Source organism: Bos javanicus, chromosome 22 (assembly GCF_032452875.1).
Source record: "Bos javanicus breed banteng chromosome 22, ARS-OSU_banteng_1.0, whole genome shotgun sequence".
Classification (NCBI taxonomy): Eukaryota; Metazoa; Chordata; class Mammalia; order Artiodactyla; family Bovidae; genus Bos; species Bos javanicus.
Genome location: NC_083889.1, coordinates 30,725,331 through 30,735,198, shown reverse-complemented (window position 1 = coordinate 30,735,198; position 9,868 = coordinate 30,725,331).

Sequence of the window (9,868 nt, the reverse complement as noted above, 5' to 3'; positions counted from 1 at the left end):
AACCTCTTTGCAGGCCCATCCCCAGTCGTGTTTCTCATATTCTCCCCTCACCATCCCACCCCCACCACCCGCTGCCCCAGGGGAAACCATGAACCTGTAGTGTCTTTTTATTGATTTGCCATAGTTCCGAAACCAAGTATTGTTAGTTTTGCTGCTTGGGAACTCATACAGTCATTCTTGAATTACTTGCTTGTGTCCTGCACAGTACTGCCCTGAGAATTCCAGTTTATATGATTCATTCACTGTCATTGCTTTTATAAGTTACCGATTTATACCCAACAATTAATTTTCTCTCCTATTTTTGATGGGTGCATGGTTGCTTCCAGCATTTTGCCATCACAGACAGTGCAGCTGTTGAAAACATACTTTCATGCATGATTTTTTCTGGAGTGAATTTCTTGAGCAGATTTTCTAGATTGTAGGGAATGCACTTGTTGACCTTTGCTAGTTGCTGCTGCAGTGTTTTCTAAAGTGGGTGTGTCCTTTTCACTCCCCATGTGCCATGTGGGAAAGCTCCTCTTGTTCTACACCCTGCACAACACTTGATATTGTTGGGTTCTTGATGTTTGCCCAACAACTGAGTGTGAAATAGTTTCTCACTGAAATTTTAATTTGCATCTTTCTGACAACAGATGTGGTTATACATCCTTTCATATTTGGGGAGCATTTTTAATTCCTTTTCCTGTGAAATGTCTGTTGGTATCCTTTTCTTAAATTAATTTTTGTTCTTTAATTGAGAGATATATATATATTTAATTGATTGACAATATTATATTATTTTCAGGTGTACACAACATCGTAATTCAAATTTTTTATAGATTATACTCTATAATTATAAAACATTTACTATATTCCCTGTGCTATATGATACATCTTTGTAATGTATTTATTTTATACATAGTAGTTTGTATCTCTTAATCATCTGCCTCTATCTTGCCCCTCCTGCCACCCATCTCCCCATTGATAACCATTATTTTGTTCTCTATATTATGAATCTGCTTTTTTGTTTTTATATTTACTAGTTTGTTTTAGTTTTAAAATTCCACATGTAAATGATAACACATTGTATTTGTCTTTCTCTGATTTATTTCACTAAGCATAATACCCTCCCAGAGAAGGCAATGGCACCCCACTCCAGTACTCTTGCCTGGAAAATCCCATGGACGGAGGAGCCTGGTAGGCTGCAGTCTGTGGGGTCGCTGGAGTTGGACACGACTGAGCGACTTCACTTTCACTTTTCACTTTCATACATTGGAGAAGGAAATGGCAACCCACTCCAGTGTTCTTGCCTGGAGAATCCCAGGGACGGGGGAGTCTGGTGGGCCGCCCTCTGTGGGGTCGCACAGAGTCGGACACGACTGAAGCGACTTAGCAGCAGCAGTAGCAATACCCTCCAGGTCCATCCATGTTGTTACAGATGGAAAAACAAAATTTCATTCTTTCTTTATGACTAAGTAGTAATCCATTGTGTATTTATGTGTGTGTGTATGTGTGTTCTTTATCCATTTATCTGTTACTGGACACTTGGGTTTTTCCTTAGCTATTATAAATAATGCCACCATGAACATTGGGGTTAATGAATCTTTTAAAATTAGTGTATTCATTTTCTTTGAATATATACATAGAAGTAGACCTACTGGGTCTTGTGGTAGTTATACTTTTATTTTTTTAAGGAACCTGGCTACTGTTTTCTTCAGTAACTGTACCAATTACATTCATACCAACAGTGGACAAGGTTCTATTTTTCTCTGCATCTTTCTAACCTTATTATTTGTGGTCTTTTGATGATGCCATCTGATAGGTGTAAGGTGATATCTCATTGTGGTTTTAATTTGTGTTTCTCAAGTGGTTAATGATGTTGACCATCTTTTCATGTGCCTGTTGGCAATCTGGAAATCTTTTTTTTAAATGACTATTCAAGTCTTCTGACCGTTTTAAAATTAGATTTAGCATCCATTTATGATTTAAAAAACTCTCCAGAAAACAGGCATAGAGGGAACATACATCCCTAAACATAATAGTGTGCTTATATGATAAGCCCACAGCTAATGTCGTGTGCTGTGCTGTGCTGAGTTGCTCAGTCGTGTCCGACTCTCTGCGACCCCATAGACTGTAGCCCGGCAAGCACCTCTGTCCATGGGAATTCTCCATGCAAGAAAACTGGAATGGGTTGCTCCGCCCTCCTCCAGGGGATATTCCCAACCCAGGGAACAAATCCAGGTCTTCCACATTGCAGGCAGAGTCTACCGTCTGAGCCACCACTCAATGGTAAACAGCTAAAAGCATTCCCCTTAAGATCAGGAACAAGACAAGGATGTCCACTATCTTGCCACTTCTATTAAACGTGATATTGGAAGTCCACAGCAATCAGACAAGAAAAATAAATGAAGAAAACAGATCAGAAAGGAAGAAGTAAAACTCCCTCTGTTTATAGATAACATGATACTGTACATAGAAAATATTTAAAGATACTACCAAAAAAGCTGCTGGAGCTTATCAATGAATACAGTTGTAGGATACAAAGTTAATACACAGAAATCTGTTGCATTTCTATACACTAACAATGAACGATCAAAAAGAGAAATTAATCCCATTTAAAATCACAACAAAAAGAATAAAATACCTAGGAATAAACTTACCTAATGAACTGAAAGATTTGTATTCAGAAAACTATAAGAGACTGATGAAAGAAACTGAAAACTTCACAAGACAGAAAGATACACTGTGTTCAAGAATAGGAAGAATCAATATTTTTAAAATGACCCTAGTGCCCAAGGGAATGCACAGAGTCAGTGCCTTCCCTATTCGAAATACTAATAGCATTTTTCACAGAACTAGAACAAATAATTTCGAAATTTGTATGGTACCATGAAAGATCCAGAATAACTCAAACAATCTTGAGATAGAAGAACAGAGTTGTAGGTCTCATGCTTCCTGATTTCAGACCATACTACAAAGCTATAATAATCAAAGCAATGTGACATTGGTACAAAAATAAACACGTCAATCAGTGGAACACAGTAGGGAGCCCAGAAATAAATCCCATTCACTTATGCTCAGTTACTCTATGACAAAGGAGTCAAGAATATGCAATGGAGAAATGACAGTCTCTTCAATAAGTGGTACTGGAAAAATTGGACAGCTACATTGTAAAAGAATGCAATTAGAATATTCTCTAACACCATACACAAAAGTAAACTCAAAATGGATAAGACCTAAATGTTAGACTGAATACTATAAAACTCCTAGAGGGAAACATAGGCAGGATACTCTTTGATATAAATTGAAGCAAGATCTTTTTGGACCCACCTCCTAGAGTAATGAAGCTAAAAATGAAAATAAACAAATGGGATCTAATTAAAGTTAAAAGCTTTTGCACAGCAGAGGGAACCATAAACAAAGTGAAAAGACAACCCACAGAATGGGAGAAAATATTTGCAAATGAAGCAACTGACAAGCGATTAATCTCTGAAATATACAAACAGCTCGTGCAGCTCAATATATAAAAAAAAAATTACCCAATCAAAAAATAGGCAGAAAATGTAAATAGGCATTTCTCCAAAGAAGGCATACAGATGGCCAAAAGGCATATATACAGTTTTAATCTTCTTTGTATGTGTGGTCAGTGTTGCCAGAGGTTTGTTTATCTTTTTATTTTTTTCAAAGTACTAGCTTTTAGTTTGGTAATCTCTATTTTCCCTCTCTGTTACATAGACATTTGTTTTCATCTGTTGTGTATCCTTCTTTCTTTATTTTTATCCATTTGCTCTATTTCCTTTCTCATTTTTTTTAAAGTTTTATTATAGTGCAACTGATAGCATAAAGTGTACAGTTAGATTAGATTGACGTGTAGTACCATGAGACAACCACCTCAGTGAAAACACATGATATATTCAGGTCACTGCAGAGTTTCCTCATGCCACTTTTTGACTGATCCTTTCCCCCCATCCATCCCAGCACCCTGGTCCATAGATAACCATCGATCTGCTTTCGCATTTCTTATGACATATTTAAATGGAATAACAATGTATGTACTTTTTGGTTTGCTGTGGCTTTAAAGTTCATTTTTTTGTTGTTGTATTGGCATAGATCTTGTAGCAGATTTTGTTTGCTTTATTGCTGGGTAATATTTCATTATATGGATATATCATACATCCATTGATATAATGATGGACATTAGTTGTTTCTGAGTTTTTACTATTACAAATAAAACTGCTATGATGTTTCCTGTATATTTTATTGGATTAATACATACTCTCTTTTCTCTTGGGTAAATATCTAGGCCTGGAATGACTAGATTGCATGGTTGGTAATGATTAACTTGCCCGTGAGTGTCCAGGAGTCTCGGGCTGAGGTGTGGGTTGGTTGGTGGCCTGCTGCTGGGTTGGGGCACTGAGTGCAGCAGTGCGTGCCTGGGACCTTTGAAGGAGGTCAAAAGCCATTATCTTCATTACCTCCACCATAGTTAGGCCTCAGGTCAAATAGTAGGGAGGGAACACAGCCCCACCCATCAACAGAAGATTGGATTAAAGATTTACTGAGCACAGCCCCAGGAGAAGGCAATGGCACCCCACTCCAGTACTCTTGCCTGGAAAATCCCATGGATGGAGGAGCCTGGTGGTCTGCAGTCCATGGGGTCACTAGGAGTTGGACACAACTAAGCGACTTCACTTTCACTTTTCACTTTCATGCATTGGAGAAGGAAATGGCAACCCACTGCAGTGTTCTTGCCTGGAGAATCCCAGGGACAGGGGAGCCTGGTGGGCTGCCGTCTATGGGGTCACATGACTGAAGTAACTTAGCTGCTGCTGAGCATGGCCCCGCCCATCAGAACAAGAGCCAGTTTCCCCCTCAGTCAGTTTCTCCCATCAGGAAGCTTCCATAAGCCTCTTAACCTTCTCCATCAGAGGGCAGACAGACTGAAAATCACAATCACAGAAAACTAACCAATCTGATCACATGGACCACAGCCTTGCCTAACTCAATGAAACTATGAGCCATGCTGTATAGGGCCACCCAAGACAGATGGGTCATGGTGGAGAGTTCTGACAAAACGTGGTCCACTGGAGAAGGGAATGGCAAACCACTTCAGAATTCTTGCCTTGAGAACCCCATGAACAGTATGAAAAGGCAGAAAGATAGGACACTAAAAGATGAACTCCCCAGGTCAGTAGGTGCCCAATATGCTACTGGAGATCAGTGGAGAAATAACTCCAGAAAGAATGAAGAGACAGAGCCAAAGCAACACACAGTTGTCGATGTGAGTAGTGGTGGAAGTAAAGTCCGATGCTGTAAAGAGCAATACTGCATAGGAACCTGGAATGTTAGGTTCATGAATCAAGGCCAATTGGAAGTGGTCAAATAGGAGATGGCAAGAGTGAACGTCAACATTCTAGGAATCAGTGAACTACAATGGACTGGAATGGGTGAATTTAACTCAGATGACCATTATATCTACTAGTGTGGGCAAGAATCCCTTAGAAGAAATAGAGTAGCCATCATAGTCAACAAAAGAGTCCAAAATGCAGTACTTGGATGCAATTTCAGAAACAACAAAATGATCTCTGTTCGTTTCCAAGGCAAACCATTCAATATCACAGCAATCCAAGTCTATACCCTGACCAGTAATGCTGAAGAAGCTGAACGGTTCTATAAAGACCTACAAGACTTTCTAGAACTAAAACCCAAAAAAGATGTCCTTTCATTAAAGGGGCCTGGAATGCAAAAATAGGAAGTCAAGAAATACTTGGAAGTAACAGGCAAATTTGACCTTGGGAGTACAGAATAAAGCAGGGCAAAGGCTAACAGAGTTTTGCCAAGAGAACACACTGGTCATAGCAAACACTCTTCTAACAACACAAGAGAAGGCTCTACACATGGACATCACCAGATGATCAACACCAAAATCAGGTTGGTTATATTCTTTGCATCCAAAGATGGAGAAGCTCTATACAGTCAGCAAAAAACAAGACCAGGAGCTGACTGTGGTTCAGATCATGAACTGCTTATTGCCAAATTCAGACTTAAATTGAAGAAAGTAGGGAAAACCACTACACCATTCAGGTATGGCCTAAATCAAATCCCTTATGATTATACAGTCAAAGTGACAAATAGATTCAAGGGATTAGATCTGATAGAGTGCCTGCAGAGCTATGGACAGAGGTTCGTGACATTGTACAGGAGGCAGTGATCAAGACCATCCCCAAGAAAAAGAAATGCAAAAAGGCAAAATGGTTGTCTGAGGAGGCCTTACAAATAGCTGTGAAAAGAAGAGAAGTGAAATGCAAAGGATAAAAGGAAAGATATACCCATTTGAATGCAGAGTTCCAAAGAATAGCAAGGAGAGAGAAGAAAGCCTTCCTTAGGGATCAATGCAAAGAAATACAGGAAAACAATAGAATGGGAAAGACTAGAGGTCTCTTCAAGAAAATGAGAGTTACCAAGGGAACATTTCATGCAAAAATGGTCACAATAAAGGACAGAAATGGTATGGACCTAACAAGCAGAAGATTTTAAGAAGAGATGGCAAGAATACACAGAAGATCTATACAAAAAAGATAACCATGATGATGTGATCACTTACCTAGAGCCAGACATCCTGAAATGCAAAGTCAAGTGGCCCTTAGGAAGCATCACTACAAACAAAGCTAGTGGAGGTGATGGAATTCCAGGTGAGCTATTTCAAATCCTAAAAATGATGCTGTGAAAGTGCTGCACTCAATATGCCAGCAAATTTGGAAAACTCAGCAGTGGCCACAGGACTGGAAAAGGTCTGTTTTCATTCCAGTCCCAAAGAATGGCAATGCCAAAGAATGCTCAAACTACCACACAATTGCACTCATCTCACATGCTAGCAAAGTAACGCTCAAAATTCTCCAAGTCAGGCTTCAACAGTACATGAACCATGAACTTCCAAATGTTCAAGCTGGATTTAGAAAAGGCAGAGGAACCTTTTTGGTAAGGCAAATTGCCAACATCCATTGGATCATAGAAAAGGCAAAAGAGTTCCAGAAAAATACCTACTTCTGCTTTATTGACTATGCCAAAGCCTTTGACTGTGTGAATCACAACAAACTGTGGAAAATTCTAAAAGAGCTGGGAATACCAGACCACCTGACCTGCCTCTTGAGAAACCTGTATGCAGGTCAGGAAGCAACAATTAGAACTGGACATGGAACAACAGACTGGTTCCAAATTGGGAAAGGAGTATGTCAAGGCTGTATATTGTCACCCTGCTTGTTTAACTTCTATGCAGAGTACATCATGAGAAACGCTGGGCTGGAGGAAGCACAAACTGGAATCAAGATTGCTGGGAGAAATATCAATAACCTCAGATATGCAGATGACACCACCCTTATGGCACCACCCTATATGTCCATCTTTTGTCATTTTATTTCTACTTGAAGGGCTTTCTTTACATTTCTTGGAGTGTATGTTTGTGGGTAATGAATTCTTTCAGCTTTTGTCTAGGTGGAAGCATCTTTATTTAATATTCCTTCCTTGTATTTTTTCTGTCAGATTTTGATTACTGGATTGACAGTTCATTTCAGTGTATTAAAGATGTTGCTCCACTCTCTTCTAATGTGTTGTTTATGACAATAAATCTGCAGTCATTGTTTGTTCCTTTGTAAAATGTGTAGGTTTGGCTCTGGCTGCTTTTAATATTTTCTTTATTACTGGTTTTGAGCAGTTCAATTTTGAATAGAATGTGCTTTAGATTTATAATAGTTTTTTTCGTTGTTCTAGTACTTGAGGCTCATTGAGCTTCTTGAACTGTGGGTTTACAACTTTCAGCAAACTTAGGGGGGAAACCAGTCATTTTTTTTTTCAAATATTTTTATGTATCACTCCCTGCTTTGGGGATTCCAAATAGATGTATATTATCTTGCTTGAAATTGTCCCTTAGCTCCCATATGCTCTTTTTTTTTCTTCTTCTTCTCTCCCTTTCCTTTGTCCTTCCTCCTTCTTTTCTTCCTTCCTTTTATCCTTTCCTTTATACTTTTCCCCCTTCTTTTAACTTTTTTTTCCTTTTATTCATTCTCTCTCCTCTTTTTCACTTTGGATAGTTTTTATTGCTATTACCTCAAGTTCAGTTTTCTTCTATGCCTGTTGTTTTTCAGTTGATCAGTTGTGTCTGACTCTTGCAACCCCACGGACTGTAGCCCACTAGGATCCTCTGTCCATAGGATTTTCCAGGCAAGAATACTGGAGTGGGTTGTCATTTCCTTCTCCAGAGGATCTTCCTGATCTCGGGATCAAACCCACATCTCCTGAGGCTCTTGCATTGCAGGCAGATTCTTTACTACTGAGCCACTAAACCACCATTAATTCCATCCACTCTGTTTTCATCTCAGGCATTGTCATTTTCATTTTTAAAAGTTCAGTTTAATTCTGTTTTTTTTTTAGTATCTTCTAGCTTCTATATAACTTTTGAAGATATAGGATACAGTTAAAACAACTGTTTTAATGTTTTCTGCTAATTCAAATATCTTTGCTAGTTCTGGTACAGTTCCAATTCATTGATACATTTTTTTCCTTCTCACATAGGTCATATTTTTCTGTTTCTTTTCATGTCTGGTTATTTTTGACTAGATACTAGTTGTTGTAAATGTTTCCTGTTGGAAGCCAGATACTTTTTTATTCCTACCAATGTTCCTGATGTTAGTCCTGGGATACAGTTAAGTTACTTGGAAATACTTTACTCCTCTAGTGTCTGGATTTTATGATTTGTTAGACAGTGCCTGAGAGATATTTACTCTAGGGTAATTAATCCTCACCATCAAGGCAAGACCCTTCTAAGGACGTAACCCAGGGCCTTGTGAATCTGGAGGCTTTTCCATTCTGGCTGATAGGAATAGGCCCTGTTGCCAGCACTGTGGAGAGTTAGGCTACTGTTCTTTCTAATCCACCAACCTCTGCCTGTGTTTTCCCTCCCTCTATTTCAGGCTGCAAACTCTGCAATCTGGAATTATCGTGGGCCTCATCTTATTTGTTTACCATTTCTTAAGGGTCACTCTTCTTTGTTATCTGTTATCCTGTGTCTCAAAAGCTGATTTGTTTGTTTGTTTGTTTGTGGGTCTTTTAGGGGAGGGAAGGAGTGTTTGTTTTTTGCCTAGGAAGATAAATAAATTATTTGTCATTTATTTTGGCTGAAGTCGAAGAAGTGTTCACCTTCTTGAAATAATTTTTATTCTCCTTTACTTACAATCAAATGTTTTAAAGCTGTACATTTTCATCTAAGAACTACTTTAGCATTTTTACAGTGATTTATTTTTATTATAATTTTATTTTGATTTTGACTTATGTCAGGGTTACTTCATTTTTAGACATAAGGAATGTTTAGGCTATTATGTAAGAAAATTATTTTTCTGATATTGATTCTTTTGTATTGTAAAGCTTTCTTGAGAATTAGTTCATGATGACTTTGGGGAATGTGATGTGTATTACTAAAACAAAATATCATTTTATAGAAATAATGTATAGTTTTTATTTGATACATCAGTTCAGGTAAGTCTCTCAGTTGTGTCCGACTCTTTGTGACCCCGTGGACTGCAGCACGCCAGGCCTCCTCGTCCATCACCAACTCCCAGAGCTCACTCAAGCTCATGTCCATTGAGTTGGTGATGCCGTCAACCATCTCATCCTCTGTCATCCCCTTCTCCTCCCGCCTTCAATCTTTCCCAGCATCAGGGGTTTTTCCAATGAGTCAATTCTTTGCATCAGGTGGCCAAAGTATTGGAGTTTCAGCTTCAACATCAGTCCTTCCAATGAACATTCACGACTGATTTCCTTTAGACTGACTGGTTGGATCTCCTTGCTGTCTGAGGGACTCTAAAGAGTCTTCCGCAACACCACAGTTCAAAAGCAT